Genomic DNA, 19,652 nt, shown 5'->3' on the forward strand with positions numbered 1-19,652 from the left:
GTTTATCCGGTCTTGGAGCTCCATTCTGGGGTGTGGATGCGACCACAACCATACAACAGAATGGCTCTCTTCTTTAGCACATGAGGGAAGCCCTCTCTCAGTGCCACATGTTTACGTTTAATAGTTGTTTTGTGAAAAGCACTCTCAGAATACAAAAGGAATGCAAAAGGGTTGACAGAATTGTGTGTGTGTGTGTGTGCACACGTGCGTGTGTGTGTGTGCGTGTGCTGGGGGGGGGTGCAGTCTGATTGCTGGTTAACTAGCTAATGACTGTCTACCTAAGCCCGATATATTCACTTGTGCTGTGCATAATTGCCATTCACAGCCCTTTCTTTAAGAAACCAGCATGCTCGCCATTAGCACATCCCTTCAGTTAAAAAGCATAATATTATTTCTTTTTTAAAACACACACATACACCCGCTAATGGCTCTGTGATAAAGGGGGTGGGGGGACAACAAGGGAGATTGAAGATATAAAAATATAACATGTTTTATTGCCAGGAATGAAAGCAAACCATGATCACGCTGGAAAACACTGATTAGTAGGGTGATTAACCATTATTTCAGCCACCCACATCCAAAAACCAATTTAAAATCATTCTGTACTGCTGGCAAGCCTTTGCCTATTGCCAATTTACACTCAGCAATGACAGAGCTACCAATTCTAACATATTCAAGCTGCCAGGGACTTTGAGGGCTTGTGCTCAAAGCTTCAGGATCTGAGACTGGGTCTTGGACAAGTTAGTTCCCCATGGACAGAGACCTCTGCATTTTTTTTCAAAAACAGCATGGAACACAAAGGGTATAGATGGTCTGTAACACTGGACACTGCAGTTGGCTGGCAGTTTAACAACATGAGAACATAAGAATTATAGGGATGTGCAAATCAATTTGGGTACAAAACCTTTTGGTTCAATTTAGGTACAAAATTTGGGTATCCAAATCTGGCTGATTCTGGTGAGCTGTAGACAGAAGAAATCACCCCTGTGCTCAATTGCCCAGATTTGGGTACAAAACAAATCACCCCAGATTCGGAACCAAAGAATTTGAAGATTCAGACCTCCATTTTGTGGCCAAACTGGGTTGGTTGGTAGTGCCCTATGGGTGGAAGCTACCATCAAAATTTCAAAGAAAATGGGCAAAGGGGTGGTTTTTTAAAAAATGTTGAAAAATCATTAAGCTTTTCCCCATAGGGAATAATGAGGATTTCAGCAGCCCCATAACTCCACTTAGGGGCACCAGAGTGGCCCAGACCGAGTTTTGATGTAATGCACATAGGGTGCCAACCACCCGCAGAATGACAAGTCCATGGGGCACTGGGTTTTGTTGTTTCCAATGTCTGAGGTGTTCTGAGAGTAGATTCTCTGGTAGGAAATGAGAGTGGATTCACCCACCTCACTCTTTTGCCCCTGGAAACCCCCTTTTTTTTGCCCCAGATTGATTTGGATTCAGAATATCTGGGTACAAATAGAATCTGGGGTGATTTGGGGTGGCAGATTGGACCCCAAACAAATTGGGGGTAATTCGATTTGGGTACAAATCAAATTTAAAAATTCGATTTGTGCACATCCCTAATAAGAATAGCCCAGATGGATCAGGCCCAAGGCCCATCCTTGGCCCAGACAAGCCCAGACAAGCATCCTATTTCACACAATGGCCCACCAGATATGCCGTCTCTCTTACTGTTGCTCCCCTGCAACTGGTATTTGGAGGCCTCTTGGTTCTGAGGCTGGAGGTGGCCTATAGCCCCCAGACTAGTAGCCATTGACAGACCTGTCCTCCGTGAATTTGTCTAAGCGGCAGGGAGGTTGCACCACTGCCACTAGCAGCCATGCTATACAGCACCACAGTGCCCAACACAGAGAAGAAAAAGCACTGCACACTCGCCACTCAGTCGGCCCTGCTGCCAGCCCCTGCGGCCGCTGCCATGTACTTCTGGGCGGGCAGGCATGGGGGGCGCCCTCCTAGCACCGCCCACTGGCCCTGTGCTTGGGCCTCAGTGCGGGCAGACCAGCAGCAAACATGTACTGCATCAACTTCAAGAAGTACTGTCTGTGCTTGGAGGGAGCAGGGGGGCTTAGTCAAGACCAGCCATGTGTGCAGCTTGCCCCAGCCCCCTCTTCTGGTCTGAGGCAGTCAGCAGCATGCAGTGTGCTACTATGCAACGCCACGTGATCTCAGTCATGCCGGTAGCAGCAGCATGCATGCCGCCCGGCACCACCACCACAAGGGAAGCAGCAGCGACGCCAACACCAGCAAGACGAAGAGGAGTGAGAAGACACAAATGGAGCCTCATTTCTGCCTGTTTAAAGTGCTGCAGGCTGGAGGCGACACAACTAGCCCCAGCGTGTGGGGAGGAATGCTGCCAATTGGAGCATGGATAGCAGAAGAAAGAAAGGCTGTCCAGCATGCCGAACTTCCTTCCTGCTCCTGGGCTCCAGACATTGAGGAGAATGTCAGGAGAACGTACTAGGGTTGCACGTTTTGTATTTTTTCTGTTTTGATTTGTACCAAATCCGAATCAACCCCATTTTGTATTTTGTCCAAAATTAAGCCTTCCGAATCACCAGTTTTGTTTTGTATATGAATTAATCCAAATCTGAATTAATTCAGATTAAAAAAATGGGCCACATGGTCAAAAGAGTGGGTGGGGGTTATAGTGCCCAATGAGTGGAAGCTACCACAAAAATTTCAAAGGAATTGGGCAAACTGCTGATTTTTAGTGAATTTTTGAAGTTTGCGAGTCTTTCAGTTTTTCACCATAGAGTATGATGGAGGTTTCAGGAAAAGTATAGCTTCACGCAGGAGGGGTGGAGGGGTGACCCAGAGTGGAGTGTGGTTGGTGGTAGTGCCCAGTTGGTACAAGGAAGCTACCACAATTTTTTCAGAGGAATTTGGCAAAGGGCTGATTTTTAAAGAATTAATGAAGTTATGTGTCTTTCAGATTTTCCTTGTATGGTATAATGGAGGTTTCTGTAGTCCCATAACTCCACTTGAGGGGCACTGGGGTGGCCAAGAGCAATTAGCAGTGTAGTGCACATAGGGTGCCAACCACCCACATGGGTTGCCAACCCATGAAGTACAGGGTTTTGTTGTTCTAGAGGTGTTCTGAGAGTAGATTCTCTAGTAGCATATGAGAGTGGATCCATGGTTTTTCATTAAAAATCTCATTTGCTACCAGAGAATCTAAACTCAACACCTCAGAAACAACAAAGCCCAGTACCCCAATGGGTTAGCAATCCAGGGGCATGGTTGGCACCCTCTGTGCACTACACCATCACTCGCTTCAGGCCATCCCAGTGCCCCCCAGGTGGAGTTATGGTGCTGCTGAAACCTCCATTATTCCCTATGGGGGAAAAAATCTTAAAGACGCGTAAACCTCAAAAATTCCTAAGAAATCAACCCTTTGCCTTATTTGGAATCTGGGTACACCACCCTTGGGGCACTGACACTCAACCCACTGTTTTGCCCCTGAAGTCCCACATAAACAAGTTGAAAGAGTGAAGAGAATGATGCACTACAACAACACTTAATTTTTTGGCACAGTTATTTGAGAATTTTGCAGCGGTTGTGTGCCTGTCCCTGTGGCACTAGCACAGCAGCACAACCCATTTGTGGATTCAAGCAATCTTTCAATAAAAACACTCCCTCCCCACGGAACAGTGACCACAGGTCATTTGAGATAGCAAGATAGACCAATGAACTGCCTTGGTACTATGGAAAAGCTTCAAATGTTCATTTAACTGAAGTGGAGTGAGCCGTAGCCCAAACAAATCAGCCTACTGTTCAGAATTGTTGAGATTTATCATCACTGCATTTAAGAAAGTGCAAAACCATGGATCATGGTTACAAGAAAGAGAGAAGCAACTAAGATTCCTGGGGATGTCAATAGATTGACAGGGGGTTTTCCCCACCCCCCTCCTTTTGTCTCCTGTAGTCCCATGTGGATGACCTGTCCCTGCAATGGCAAAAGTTGTAAACCACTGGCTTAGACATCATGTCCCACCAAATTTAAATTACATTAGACTGCTCAACTTGGGCAACAAAACTTAGACACCACTATAACTCATAAAAATCAGAAGAAAAACAAAATAGCTCTTCAAAAGACCCCTGAACAAATCAAGAGATTCTTTCTAAACCTTTAGAAAGAAAAACCTGTGTAATTTCAGAACTTTCCTAACCAGCTTCTCGAAAAGCTTCTCCACACAATTTATACCATGGCTTTTAGCAAGAGCTTTGGAATTGCATTGAGTTCCCAAAGATATCTGGGTATTTCTGTCTCAAAATGCTGTCTTCCAAATCCCTTTGCAAGGTCAGTTTGCATTTCAATCACACTGAATACAACACATACTTAAGTAAACCATTCATGAGCATTTTTTTGCATATCTTTTTGCATATCTTATCTTCTGCTAATCACTCAGTGCCTCAGCTGGAGTGGAGAGAGTCAGAGAAATCAATTTGAATTGCAATGCTTTTCCTAAGAACAAAGCATTCTGCCCGAAACACAGTCATTTTGATTTGAAACAAAAATCTCTGTTTTTTAATTCTTGATTTTGTTTTGGTTACAAAACCTCAGAAATTGCCATTTTTGGGCACAAAACGTTTTGTACCCAAATCAAAATACACAAGCCTAGAATGTACTAGGGAAGTATTTTATTCAGAATGCTGTTTAAACAATATCCCTCCGTGTATGTGTGCGTGCGCACGTTTGTGCATGTGCATGTGCGCACGCAGTGGGAAGTATCTTCAGAATTTTTTCTTTAAACAACAAAAACATTTCCAGCTTTCCCTGACCAGGTTCTGGTGTAAAAAATAGTGCATTCAGTAAAAGCCAGAACTCTCAATGCAAAATATGGAATGAGCAGGTCAGTGGGAAGTATCTTTTAAAGATCCCCCCCTTTAAAAAACCAACATTTTGTTCAGTTGCATTTATTGCAACTCTAAGAGAGAAAAGCAAAGCAGTTCCAACTTCTTACCTGCTTTTCTGAATGGTGGGTCCTCTTTCCCACCCAGCCCCCACATTGAATTAAAAAGAAACAAAGCCCCCAAGGTCTTCTTCCCCCACCCATCCCCAAAAATTGTTTTTTACAATTGTACATTATTGTAAATTCAGTTGCTTAAATACTGGATCCTTTAGGGAGTGGTGAAAGAAATATGTGGGATGGGAATATGTTGTTACATGTTGAAATGTTTCTGCTACTGCATATTTGCATAACTCTACTTGTTTTATATTCTTACATTCTTGTGGGTTCAGTTGCCATGTGGGCAGCACCATTTTCCCTGCAGAACCCCATTAGGCGCTTCACACGTGTCGTGTGAAACATATCTGTGTGCGTCATGGGGTGTCTCTGTGTGTAGAATTGTCCTTAATGTGGTGGGGGTGGGTCTGATGATGCTTAATTTGCATGGGGGGGCCTCCAGCAGTGGGAGGTTACCGCCAAAGGCCTTTAGGTGCAGGCTCCAAAATTACCTAGGTTCACCACAGTCTAGGGGTACTTGAAAGTCTCCCAGGGGGTACTCAGAACCCTCTTGCCTCCCCAACCATGCTATTTATTCTCCATCGAAGGATTGCCAGCTTGAAGCCAACATGTTCTCCGCAATGTGTCTGCTGCAGAAGGGGAGGAGCAGGATGAAGACCCTCCTCCTCTGCTTCTTTTGGTTAACTGGCTCAGCATACCCCTCTGCTTGACTGACAGGTTTCTGAAATTTTCTACTTACATTTTTGCACTGAGCATTCCCATCTAAATTAATGGGACAAGTGAGCTTATTGGTTATGCAACTGCATCATAAAGCCAAATAAGAGGAAGGGCAGCATTTTCAGATGTGGAGCCATAGCTCAGTGGTAGAGCATCTGCTTTACATGCTGAAGGCCCCAGGTTCAATACCTGGCAGCAACTCCAGGCAGGGCTGAGAGAGACTCCTGCCTCAAACCTTGAAGAAGGAAGTTCCTTCCTTCACTTTCAAAGACCAAACATTTTTGCCCTTTCACAGCCCCTTCTCCAAAATAAAGACTGAAATAAGGGTGCCTTTGTTGAAGGAGCAATGTTTTTTGTGAACACCTTCCACCATTTCAACTCAGTCCTACTGCAATTGATCCTTGCATACAGGGACTGCCTTTGTACTCCAGAAACGAAGCCTTGCATGAGCCTGCTTGCAAAGGGAGAAGAAAAGAACTGGGCTCCCTCAACATCTCCCCTTGAATTTCAGTTCTAGGCCATTTCCTTGGAGAAGCATGGGCAAAACAGCTCCAATTTCCATCAAGGAAAAGATCGGACCAAATCTTTTACATGTATGCAGTACACCAAAGGCGGGGGCGGGGGGGAGAGAGAGACTCTTCACAGGCTATTCATCTAAAAAACATTGGCTCAGCAAATTTGCGTGCTCACTCCTTCTGTATTATTAATGGGAGCTGCTTCAAGTTTTCTTTCCCTCACATCTCTCTGGGGAAGCAGGGAAGCAAAATAACAGATTGTTAAAAAGATGGAACCAAATTAAAAAATAAAGCATATGCAATGATTTGCTTTTGGTATGGATTTAGGAACTCACAACGGCACGCATTATGGTGCAGAAGTGGAGTCACACGGAGTGTAAATCAGGGCAAAAATAAGCCTACAACCAAATTTATCGACAGCGGCATCTTGAAGTCTCTCAGCTTTTTAGCACAGATGGGCTGGACTGACAAGGGTACTTGCTTCTATAACTAAAAATGTCTCTCTGTGTGTGCGGGGCGGGGGGAGATTCCCAGACGTGGCTTCTGAAGTCTGATAGAGGAAAATGAGTGCATATTAGTTTTTTTCTTGTATAAGAAAAACAAAAGCCTTGACACAAAAGTGAAACACGACTCATTGTTACACCAACATTCTTTTTTTCTAGTTTGTAGGGGACCCTGGAGGTGGAGCTGATCACCACAGTTAAACATGGCGAGCATCATGTCGGGGCTTCCCCAGCCCGGGTCTTACAGGGAGGACCCTATCAGGAGAGGGAAGAAGTAGCCATCAATATGCTCACCTAGAGGCATTAACGCTGGGCCCAGCAGGGAGATGTTGCCTTGCCATCAATAGATGGCGTAGTTTCGCAGGATCAGCTCTCGCGGGATCTCAAGGCGAGATCACATGAGACTTGCCCCAGCTGTCAGGAGCTATATAAGTGAGGACTGGGCAGTGATGAGGGGCCAGTCCAGGAGGAGGGCTTGGTGTGGAAGGAGCCCTGGGACTCTAACTGAACCTTGGATGGGGGGAGCAACACTAGGGTGGCGTTGGTGAATGGAACCAACCTTGCTTGTAAGCCTTAAAGCTCCCCCGGCTGAAAACTCTGAGGCCACCTCAAGCTCCTTTGGCAGTGGAAGGAGGATGGCTGTACTGACATCTGAATCCACCCAATGTTTGGGCATACTCAATCTGCTTGACTGTAAATTAGACAGAGGCTTACCTTGGTCTAAGTGACAGTCAAGCTGATTGAGTATGCCCAACAATGACAGTCAAGCTGATTGAGTATGCCCAACAGAACCTACTACTACTAGGAATATTTATATACTGCTTTTCAACCAAAGTTCTCAAAGGGGCTTACATAGGTCGCATTCGCACATTACGCAAAACCACAGTTCAATGGGGTGGAGGTTGGAATTTGTCAAAGTCTGAATGCCTACAACTATGGTTTCATAGCAAAAGCAACCTGTGGTTTGCCTCACTAAACTGCAATCTGAACCTTTGATTTGTAATGAGTTTCACCACCCCAACCTGGAATTTGAAGGCAGCAGCATTACGTCCAAACACAGATGCCACCATAACTGTGGTTTCATGAAGTTTCTGGAACCGTAAACCTAGAGTGGGTGGTGCAGACCTGCCTGGGTTCGTGCCTGCTCCATGCCTGCAGTGCTTCTTGCTGGCCGCCTATCTGAGCACTTGCCCTGCCCCCTGGCTCCGATCAAATAAAGTAGTTGCCCAGCAACAGGGAAGCCACCACGTCCCATCCCAAGCTTCCAAGCCTGTCAAACTGGAAAGTCACATGGGGATACACCCTCTCCCCACTCTGTCCCTTGTTCTCCCCCACCCCCAGCAGCCAGGAGAGAAAGGGGACAGGATGGCAAGACAGGCACAATGTGCTTTGCTCTCTGAAAATGAAGTAATCAAGATGTATATTCAGAAGTACAGTCATAGTGGAAACATAAACAAGGAAATGCCATTAATATCACCGGGATGGCAACATATGGCAGGGTGGTGAAATCCAGGGGTTGGGTTTAAAGCGCAGCCCCAACTAGGAATTCTTGAATGGCTCATGTCTGTTTTTTGCACAATGATGTTGGGGAAGGGGGCCCTGACTCTTCCCCTTGGGTGAACGTGTGCAGTCTCTAGGCTTACTTATGAGAAAGGCCAGGCAGCAGGATCAAATGGATGGATGCATGAATCATTTATTTTGATCATTGTCCAGAATACAGAGAATAAAATTAAAAAATATCCAAAATCCCAATAAAGAGGGAGAAAATCACTTTTAATCACCACCACTCAAACTGTACACTAAACTGATGAAGTTACCAGCTTCCAGCGAACCTTCCCAACTATTGAACAAAATGTGGCAACATTTAAAGAAACTTCATCAGATGTATCAGCTAAAAGCAAATTAAGGTAAAAAAAATAATCTGAATGCCCCAGAAATTCTTTTATGAGGGATAACAAATAATAATCTCAAATATCCCTATAAAAATTATAGCAGTACATGTGCTGTTGTTTCTATACTCCCACAGTTACAAGGGCAAAATCTCTCAGCATATGGTCTTTCATTGGACTTCCCTTATAGGACTGCCATTGGAGGATCAGCACTGCCAACAGTGACAGGGAGATTCCTCCGCTGTGATGACAATGGATGCTGCTCCTAAGCTGACCACTCCTCATGTGATTGGGAGGCCATGGGGATACCCCTTCCCAATGCATGAGAAGAATTGTCGGTGGGGACAGGGTTGATGGGCAGAATCATTATTAAAGTGTGATGACTTTGCATTCTCCCACAGACTGCTCTCTTATGAGAGTGTCAGGCCATGAAGACATGCATGTAGGAGGCCAGACAGCAGATACAGTACCACCCAGCCCGGTTGTTCGACACAAGCATGCCACGGGGATGGGTATCCCAGCAACACCTCTCCCTGTCTTGGTGACTGTCGTGAAAAAGCAGTCAAAGCAGGCTCTCTGCCAGCCCATCCATCCATTCAAACACGGCCACCTTTAATTTTGCCCGGAATAGTGACACCACTCTCCTGGGGTCACAGATAGCTGGTGCTCCTTTCTCCTGTGATTCCCCAGGGCAGCAGATCTGCATAAGCCACAACGCCGGTCAGATCTAAATGCAAGTTGAGATCTGTCTCTAGTCCCAGTTTTCCCCAGTCTGCCCACCAAACTATGCCCATGGAGTGTCAAAATCTTCTTTGGGTTTCCTGGAGAGGAGGGGATAACTCTGCAAGCAGGATCTCCTTCTTCTTTTTTTTTTTTTTTTTGATAGCTCAATTCATGAGCGCATAGTCCAATGGAAGACCGAAGCTTGGCGAGCCTAAGGTCTTCCCCAGTAGACTGGCCCTCCTCACATGAGAGTGCTGCTCCTCTGGCAACAAGCTGCCATGGTGGCAGGAGTGTGGCTTGGTCTCCATGGACTGCTTCGCCGTGGTGAGCCATCACAAGAGCATCCTTGGTCACAGTGGGCCAGACCCCAGGATCCTTTGCCCTCCCACATATACTCATCCCCTTGTAGGAATGGGGATAGTGCCCCACTGCATCCCTCCCATTGCCAGAAATAGTGCTTGTGTGAAACTGTTTTGATCTGGGGCTCTTATGAGGGAGGTGGTGCAACTGCAGTCGGAATAAGTGCTTGCATGACATTCAAAGGGATTTAAATGGCCTTTCCTGCTGAGGGCAGGCGGTCCACTCCAAAAAGGCGCAATCACACTCAGCACGCCCCCTTGGAGATCATGGCGAATGGCTGCTGCCCTGGATACGTTTTGACACCTTGCCCACAGTCTGGCCATGTGAGCATTATGGAGCTTGCTGGGACCAGCAAGAGGGAGGGGCTCTCCTGCCCTGAAAACAGAGGTTGCCTGGCTGCGTTTGGGTGAACGTCTGTGATGCGATTCACAGTTAGAAAAATTAAGCATGGGTTTGGCAACCTCCAGTTTCACGATACATGCAAATGTGGCCATAGAAAACTGAAGATGCCTCCCTATCTCCAAAGGGCTCACAATCTAAAAAGAAACATAAGGTAGACAACAGCAACAATCATTGGGAGGAATAGTGTACTGGAATCGGTTAGGAACAGTTCCTCTCCCACATAAGAGAACAACCGCTTGGTTTGTTAAGTGGGTTGCTTTGATCATCCAAACTCATGCCACAGTACTAACCACAGTTTATTTATGGGTGTTGAAACATAGATCTGAACCCTAGGTCTGAAGTTTGCTTGTCAACTTCAGTTAAGCTTAACCATAGTTCAATATGACACCAAAACCCACTCATTTGGTATGCACAAGTAGCCATTACAAATTTTGCCTGTCACTAGACATCTACCAATATCTTCCCGGGGTTTCTAAAAACCAATGAGTCAAACAAAATCTGAAATTAAAACTAAAGCAAAGGTTTACTTTTCCAAACCAGAAACACTATTTGACACTCTATACAAAATCAGCTTCAAACAGAGCTGAATCCAAACCTGCTCCAGACCAGAAATTGTAACAGGTTAACTCCTGCTAAAAGCAAACCACAGGGGCAAAAGTACTGAGTAGGCAAGTTGCCAGCAGCCTGATTTCAACCATCATGAGTGCTGAGTCATGACAAATTTTCAAAGTGCTCTTAGCTTCCAATCTGGGACATGCACTAAAACCACAACATTTCACTTGTTCATTCTTTCTGGTGCAGTATTCCATTAAAATCAGACATTAGTTATCTCTTCTAGAACCACATAGCAATAGCAATAGCAATAGCACTTACATTTATATGCCGCTCTATAGCTGGAAGCTCTCTAAGCGGTTTACAATGATTTAGCATATTGCCCCCCAACATTCTGGATACTCATTTTACCGACCTCGGAAGGATGGAAGGCTGAGTCAACCTTCCATAGTTTTCACTGTTTATAAGCTCTTCATGTGAATAACTAATCCAGATTTCATACCACATGTTCCTAAAGCAGGTGTTTCAGTAGAGTTGTAATCACATTTTTCTGTTTTAATTGAACTGATACAATGATAATATTAGATATGGCCAAACTGCAATGCAGCGAATAATATCAATATCCTCAGATTTCTAACCTCTTAAAAAAAAAAAAAATCTCACAGCTACTGTGCTGCATTTCAGATGGGATTTGCTGAATTCAAAAGGATTCTGTGGGGTACAGACCTGTAAGAAGACACTATAGATGTCTTTAATTTTAATAATGAATTGATTAAATTCCAGAGATGAGCCTCTGGCACAAGTCTGCTTACTATCACAAGACCTTTAGCCTGCCACACTCGGTACAGAAAGAAATCTCTAGGTAAGTGGCTGGGCCTCAAGAAGTCACAGATGGAGAACAGCAGGCTGAAGGAGGAAACTGCAGACACAGAGGCTGAAGCTGCTTGCCCACAATTCTCTAAGCCTATTAAGAGCAAAGGAACCTTTGTGTGTCCTGGGCAGGCGTACTAACTACCAGAGCCTTCTCTGTCAGGTGAATGTGCCAGAGACTTAAAGAGGTGTGGACCTGGTTTAGATCTGTACACGATGATACCACTGAATAATCTCAGATTGTGCTTATACAGGAGGACGTCACAATTTGCAAGTCCAGCACTCACGGATTTGTGTATCCACAATTGGGAAATTAGCACCCAACCCCAGTATACGCTGGCAGGGGGGCGGGTTTAATAAAGTGTTAAACCCACGTATCCGTGGGTCAGGTGTGTCCATAAAGGACCTCAGAGGTCATTTCCGGCCACCAATTTGATTGTGGGAGTGATTGGGAGCCATTTTATGGCTGAAACTGGGGCAAAAACCGTGATTTCCAGCCAATTTCCACGCTGATACTAGGTTTCAGCATGGTAGTGTACTTGGGGGGGGATGTTATCAGGAGGCAATTTGGGGCCAAAATGGGTGCACAATTTTTGGCCAATTTTTTGCACCTGGGAACCTAAACCTCTCCCCACCCCCAGTTCCCATTGCTCTAATACCCCATTATTTGCGGATTCGGTAACCATGGCTCCCTCATGGAATGGAATCCCCGCGAATAACAGGGTCCTCCTGTATCCTCCTCTGACATCCTGTTTCCAACAATAACCTATCAGAAGCTTCTGGGAAGACACAAGAGAGCAGGGTGGTGAGCTCTGCTAAAGTGGACAGCCCCGAGTGGCTAGTGGATTGGTTATAGAAACTTTAGAGTTGGAAGGGACCTTGGAGGTCTCCCAGTCCACCCTCTTGCTCAGGGCAGGAAACTGCTACAGCATCCCTGACTAAGGACGGTCCAGCCTCTGCCTGAACATCTCCAGTGAAGAAAAGCCAACTACTGCACAAAAAGCCAACCACTGCTCCACTGTTGAACAGCTCTTACAGTCTGGCCATTCCTTAAAATGTCTATAGACATTAGATTCTTCACCCAAAGGGTCTGTAATATCAGTACCAGATTCAGAATGTGACATGTACTTCAGAAAGGTTAACAGGGCATTACAAACACACAAACACCCCCTCCCCAATATTTATGGTAGTTACAGGGGCTGAGAGATCTCTGGGTCAGACAATGCTAAACTAGAGGCCACAGTCAGAAGGACCACTTTTGGAAAGGACAAGGCATCCCCCCAAGAACAAAATTATCCATCTATGAATTACAACCATCCAAAAGTGTGGGACTGGAGAGCCGGCAGAAAGGCCCTATGGGCCTGGATGCAACACATTGGCCATATGCTACCTTCCCTTGGAACAGAGGAAACAGCAGACTCTCATTAGAGTACACAACGTTGTTGCAAAATGAACTGTTTTTAAAACAACAACAACAACAACAACAAAGGTCCTTGGGAAGGACTCGATGTCTGGATAAAACAAACCAGTCAATAACACCTGTGTAAACAAGAAATAATAATTCATTTCTTTACTTATCCTAGACCCTTGGAAACGGCCCGATAATTAAAGTACCAAATCCAGTCAATAACATCTGGTAGACTGTGTGTAAATAGCATAATAATAATAATAATAATAATAATAATAATAATAATAATAATAATAGTAGTAGTAGTAGTAGTAGTAGTAGTAATACGCAAGAACAGGCACTAAGAACAAATGCAATAAGAGCAAAAGTAGAAAAATCCACAACAAACAGCAAGTGCCACCTTTGTAAAGAAGGAGATGAAACAGTGGACCACCTAATCACCTGTTGTAAAAAGATCGCACAGACTAACTACAAACAAAGGCATGACAAGGTAGCAGGGATGATACACTGGAACATCTGCAAAAAATACAAGCTACCTGTAGCCAAAAATTGGTGGCACGATACAACTGAAAAAGTGGAAGAAAATGAAGATGTAAAAATATTATGGGACTTCCGACTACAAACAAACATCTGCCCCACAATACACCAGATATAACTAGTCGAGAAGAAAGAAAAACAAGTTAAAATAATCGACATAGCAATACCAGGGGATAGCAAAATAGAAGAAAAAGAAATAGAAAAAATCACCAAATACAAAGATCTACAAATTGAAATTGAAAGGCTGTGGCAGAAAAAGACCAAAATAATCCCAGTGGTCATTCGCGCCCTGGGTGCAGTTCCAAAAGACCTCAACACCATCGGGGCCACCGAAATCACCATCAGCCAATTACAAAAAGCAGCTTTACTGGGAACAGCCTATATTCTGCGACGATATCTATAACAATTGACAATAAAATTCAGCCATCCCAGGTCCTTGGGAAGGACTCGATGTCTGGGTAAAACAAACCAGCCAATAACACCTGTCTGACTGTGTAAACAAGAAATAATAATAATAATTATTATTATTATTATTATTATATTATTATTATATTTATTATTATTATTTTAACTTGTTGTCAGATATCACAGGCTTGCAACAATCTCAACTGCGCAGGTGCACCTTGCAATTTGTTAAAGACGCTGGCTCAAACGGACAGGACCAGCATTGCTCCAGTCCCCGCCGCCACTGGGGGAGGGGGGAGAAGGGAGAAAGATTGCTTCGCTCCCCCCCCCAGAGTTACCCCTCAGCTGCAGTAAGAATTTTTTTAAAAACAGCTGAGGTTGGGTGGGGCAGGCCACCTGAAGGTGCTTTCACGGGGCCTTGCGCGCATGGGGAGGCCCCTCATGGCTGGGCAGTCCAGGCGCCCAAATTACCTTGGTGCACTCCTGCAAGTCATGCTTGCTACCACAAGACCAGCTCTCCCCCACTTTGGGGGGAGGGAAAGATGGAAAGAAAGACGAAGTTGCATCTTCCTGCACTTGAGCACACAAACTTCAAAAGCAGACATGCAGCCACTATACATATGCAATTTTTAGGCTGCACATGTGCAGCATTATTATGGATGTCAATCGCTGCCTCTTGCTTTGGAAATATAGGACCATTGGAAACTGCCCTATACCAAGTATTGTCTACTACACTGACTGGCAGTGGCTCTCCAAGGTTTCAGGCAGGAGTCTCTCCCAGCCCTATCTTGGAGATGCTACCAGAGATTGAACCTGGGAGCTTGCGCATGCAAGACTGATGCTCCACCATTGAACTTGGCCCCACCCACACAAACGTTGCATCGTTCTAGAAGTAAAGTGGCATCCAAGGTGTTGGATAATGTAGCAGTGCACCCTATTCAGTAATTATACACTACGAGGTTATCTAACATGACAAGCTTGTAGCTGAAAACCTGTATATTTTTATAGTTAGTGGAAATGTAATTATTCCACTTGACAAGTTAATGAAAATTGTTGACTCACATTAAGGACATTATTTTCCAGAATATGTGTTGCTTATCCAGTCATCTGGCGATATTCATTTATAGTGACTCAAATAGACCTTTCCAAATATAGTTTTAATAAGGTGCGGGGAGACAAGCATGTCAGCAGAAAGGTAGTGGCAATATAATTACCTCAAATCCGTAGCAGCAATCCAAAGTGTTTTATTAGTTCATTACATTATTAAGAAGTTTGCACTTCCTCGTGCTTGACAGTTAATAAAGAAATCTCATATAAAGCCCAATGCTGCACCAGACACTGTCCTATTATTTTCACAAACATGTTTGCCGCACTGGAATTTCAGTTTAAATTAGAGGGCTTTATTGTACAAAACATTTTTTGATATTTATTCTAAAAAGGCTTGCAGCAATTAATGGTGTGATATTGTCAGGGCCTAGCTGGTCTTGTGGCAAGAAGCATGGATTCCCCCCTTTGCTAAGCAGGGTCTGCCCTGGTTTGCATTTGAGTGGGAGATGACATGTGAGCACTGCAAGATATGCCCTTTAGGGAATATCTAATGCTCTGGGAAGAGCATTTGCATGCTCCCGGAATCCCCAAGATAGGGCTGAGAGAGACTCCTGCCTGGAACCTTGGAGATGTCAAGTTTGTATAGACAATAATGAGCTAGATGGACCCATGGTCTGGCTCAGTATATGGCAGCTTCCAATGATCCTGTGATCATAAACAGCCATACTTGAATCCAGACCTGATGTGCTGTGCTCTTTCTCCAACCCTGGCTCCCTCAGGCCACGCAATGGAGCTGGAGGCTTCAAGGGTAGCAGGCAGAAAATGAAAATATGAGGAATTGAACCTGGGCCCTTCTGCATAGCAAGTCTGTCCTTGGTCACTGAGTGATGGTCCCTCACTTTAACTAGCTATTTTCAGAACTACGTAAATGCCCAAAGCCTTACATGAGTTGAATGGGGAAGGTGAAAAGGTATGGCAGCTCTAAGTAATGTAACCAGATGGTCTCTGCACTTCAAAAAACATTGTATCAAATCCAGCACAATCCAATCTGATATAGATTTTTTTTTTTAATTACCACACATTTTGAATATTGTATAGTCTGATTGTATCAGAATTTAAGTTGAAAATCCCTAGTTAAACCAGATCCCCCACCCTCCCATAGTGATCAATCAATGAGAAACATACACATACACAATAAATAATTCCTGAATGGCTGGATGGAAAGTCACTTAAAATTTCCAACAGTGGAACTACATGTGTTCAGTTTAAAGGTGATCAGTCTACCTGTTGATTTTTAATGCATTTTTTTAAAGGAACCTCCTGAGCAAAGTGCAGTACTGGTGAATGATGGACTCCAAATGTTGCCCGGGAGACTGTGCCGAATATTCCACTTCAGCCAAAGCTTCACACAGACCCAATACACAATTAGTCAGGGACCCACACTTTTGGCTGATGGGTGCCGCCACTGTCCCCTGAGCCTTACAGTGAAACACCCTGCATTGGTGCCACTTTAATGCTGATGGTTAAAAATATAGGCTGACATCCAGACTAACAAAGGGAGCCCATTAGATGCATACTTAAAATTCATGCCATCCTAAGTGCATTCACCTTTTGGATAGAGGAACTCCAAATACTCATGGCATGAGCAGTCAAATTAAAAGTATAAGCAGCATGTACAAAGCCTAAAAGAGAGAGACTATCCCGTGGATGATGAATTGACTATTGCAGTATAAAAGTCGCTTGGGTGCAGGAGAAGCATTCCCTGGTCCAGAGGAAAATGGAAATTCCATTTCAATTACGCTGGCAAAAATCAGCAATCATTCCAATTCGAAAGCTGACATTTTACTACAGTGATTAAATCTATAGTTCCTGGTTATTACTATAATTCAGTTTTATCGTGCCTTGTCTTCTTTTTAAACATACATATGAATAACATCACAAGGAGTTGCTGCTTGGGTACCCATCCAAAGAACAGGCACTTAGAAGTTTATTGAGCAGAGAAAGCTAGAGAAGTTAATTAATATGATAAGTCTTTCTAACCTGGTGGGGGAAATCATTTATTCACAGAATATTCTGCTGCTGTTTTTGTTTTGAAAACAATTCCAAATTTCAACACTTGACAACATTCATCCAGGAGGACATATGCTTTGATGAGCTAAGTAAAGATGATGCCAGTTTAGGCATTCAACTCTGAAGGCTTTTTTATTTTAAGAAGATAGAAGTTCTGGATCTTAGGACAGTAGCTAGTAGGGATGGTGTTCAAGAGTTCTTAATAAATACTCACAAATCCCTGAGATGCTCAGCATTCAACAGAAACACCCAAAAGCCTGATAGAAAAGAGAAAAATTCTTCCCCTCCCCTAAGAAAAATTAATTGGGAAGAGGCAGGGATCGTGGATAGAGGAGGGTTCCACTAATACCAGACAGGAATGATTAGACTCTTGTTCAATGGGAAAGGATGCTTTGAGTATCTCTTCCCCCCAGATATGATGGAGCTGGGAGACTACAAACTCCTAGTGGGGGCGGCAGGGGGAGAGGAAACATGTGGGGAAACCACCCTGAGCCATTTTTGGAAGAGTAGTATATAAACAAACAAACAAGATACAGAACATCACTGCCCACCAGAATATTGGCCTATCAGGCTCTCCAGTCTTCTGTGAAGTTCTTCTCTGTCTGCTATCCCCTGCCTCTTTTCTCCATAAGAAAAAAAGCTCACCTTTCTCCTTGTGCAAAGGATAGGGATGTGAAAACCGATTTGACCTTGAGCCATCGAACTGGTCCAGCTTGAGGGCTCACGCTCGAGCCGGCCCCATTCAGCTCAAGATCAAGCTGAACTCCAGGCCAGCTCAGGGCTGGTTTGGGGGTTTTACAGTAAAAAGAATTTGTTTAAAAAATTAAATAACTAACCACTTCGGGGGGTGCCACAGGAGAGTCTCTAGAAGTTTCCCCTCTCCCTGCCAACCTCCCCCGGTCTCCCTGGGCCATTTTGGCCCATTTACTGGTCATCTTGGCCCTTTCTGACATGGCAGTGGACATTTTGGAGGCCGCCATGCATGTGCCCTGGCCATTTGTGTGGCTGGATCTTGATCTGGCCACACAAATGGCCAGGGCATGAACGGCGACATCCAAAATGGCCACCAACACATCAGAAAGGGCCAGAACAGCCTGAAAATGGGCCAAACCTGCCTGGGGGAGGCCGAGGGAGGGGGCAGCACCGGAGACCCTCCCCTATGGCCACAGCAGCACCCCCCAGAGGTGGTGAATTTAAAAAAAAAAAATTATTAAACTGTAGAACCCTTGAACCAGCCCGAATTCAAGCCGAGCTGGTGGGTTTTGTTTGTGAGGCAAAACTGAACATGCCCAGTTTGGTTCAAGTCCGGTTCAGACTCAAACCAAACAAACCAGGTTTGTACACACCCATAGCGGAGGAGATAGCATTAATACTGCCTTCTATATGTTAATGGAATTGGAATGGAAGACATGCTCAATATGGACTGTGCCCACCTGAATCTAACCTGAGCAGGGGCCCTCACACAGTCAGGCACCCCTGCTTGGAAAACTCATCCCCTCCCCATTAGCCATTATCTCAGCAATAGTTCATCCTTACTCTGTTTATTTGGTCACACACAGATAACTTGAATTTAGTGGAACTGGAATGCAGGACCAAGGGAACCAGGATAACAATTAAAAGGAACTGAATGGGGGAAATCATCTCATCCCAAGAGAAACACACTTGTTTGCAATTCTATCCCTTTTCATAAGAACATAAGAACAGCCTTTCTGGATCAGGCCTAAGGCCCATCTAGTCCAGCATCATGTTTCACACAGTGGCCCACCAGATGCCACTGGAAGCCTACAACAGGAGTTGAGGGCATTCCCTCTCTCCTGCTGTTACTCCCCTGCAACTGGTATTCAGAGGCATCTTGCCTTTGAAGCTGGAGGTGGCCTATAGCCTTCCGACTAGATACCGTTGATAGAGCTCTCCTCCATGAAGTTATCCAAACCCCTCTTAAAGCCATCCAGGTTGTTGGCTGTCATCACATCTTGTGGCAGAGAATTCCACAAGCTGATTATGCATTGTGTGAAAAAATACTTCCTTTTGCTGGTCCTAAATTTCCCGGCAATCAATTTCATGGGATGACCCCTGGTTCTAGTGTTATATGAGAGGGAGAAGAATTTCTTTCTATCCACTTTCTCCACACCATGCATTATTTTATATACCTCTATCATGTCTCCCCGTAGTCGTCTTTTTTCCAAACTAAATAGCCCCAGGTGATGTAGCCTTGCCTCATAAGAAAGGTGCTCTGGGCCCCTGATCATCTTGGTTGCCCTCTTCTGCACCTTTTCTAGTTCTACAATGTCCTTTTTTAGATGTGGTGACCAGAATTGTACACAGTACAAAGGTGTGGCTGCACCATAGTTTTGTATAAGGACATTAAAATATTAGCAGTTTTATTTTCAATCCCCTTCTTAATGATTCCTAGCATGGAATCGGCCTTTTTCACAGCTGCCGCACACTGAGTTGACACTTTCAACGAGCTGTCCACCATGACCCCAAGATCCCTCTCTTGGTCAGTCACCGACAGCTCAGATCCCATCAACGTATACTTGAAGTTGGGGGTTTTTTTGTCCCAATGTGCATCACTTTTCACTTACCAACATTGATGCACATTTGCCATTTTGTTGCCCACTCCCCTAGTTTGGAGAGATCCTTTTGGAGTTCCTCACAATCTGTTTGGGATTTCA

The 19,652-nt window shown here is 44.6% G+C and overlaps 1 protein-coding gene and 1 non-coding gene across 16 annotated transcripts in view; one reads left to right on the plus strand and one right to left on the minus strand.

Annotated features, from left to right (window-relative positions):
* LOC128335599 (connector enhancer of kinase suppressor of ras 2-like) overlaps positions 1-19,652 on the minus strand; it is a 443,349-nt gene that overhangs the window by 297,030 nt on the left and 126,667 nt on the right. The gene's annotated exons all lie outside the window — the stretch shown is intronic.
* TRNAV-UAC (transfer RNA valine (anticodon UAC)) lies at positions 5,829-5,897 on the plus strand. Its single transcript has one exon. It is a non-coding gene; the product is annotated as a tRNA-Val (tRNA).

Source organism: Hemicordylus capensis, chromosome 11 (assembly GCF_027244095.1).
Source record: "Hemicordylus capensis ecotype Gifberg chromosome 11, rHemCap1.1.pri, whole genome shotgun sequence".
Classification (NCBI taxonomy): domain Eukaryota; kingdom Metazoa; phylum Chordata; class Lepidosauria; order Squamata; family Cordylidae; genus Hemicordylus; species Hemicordylus capensis.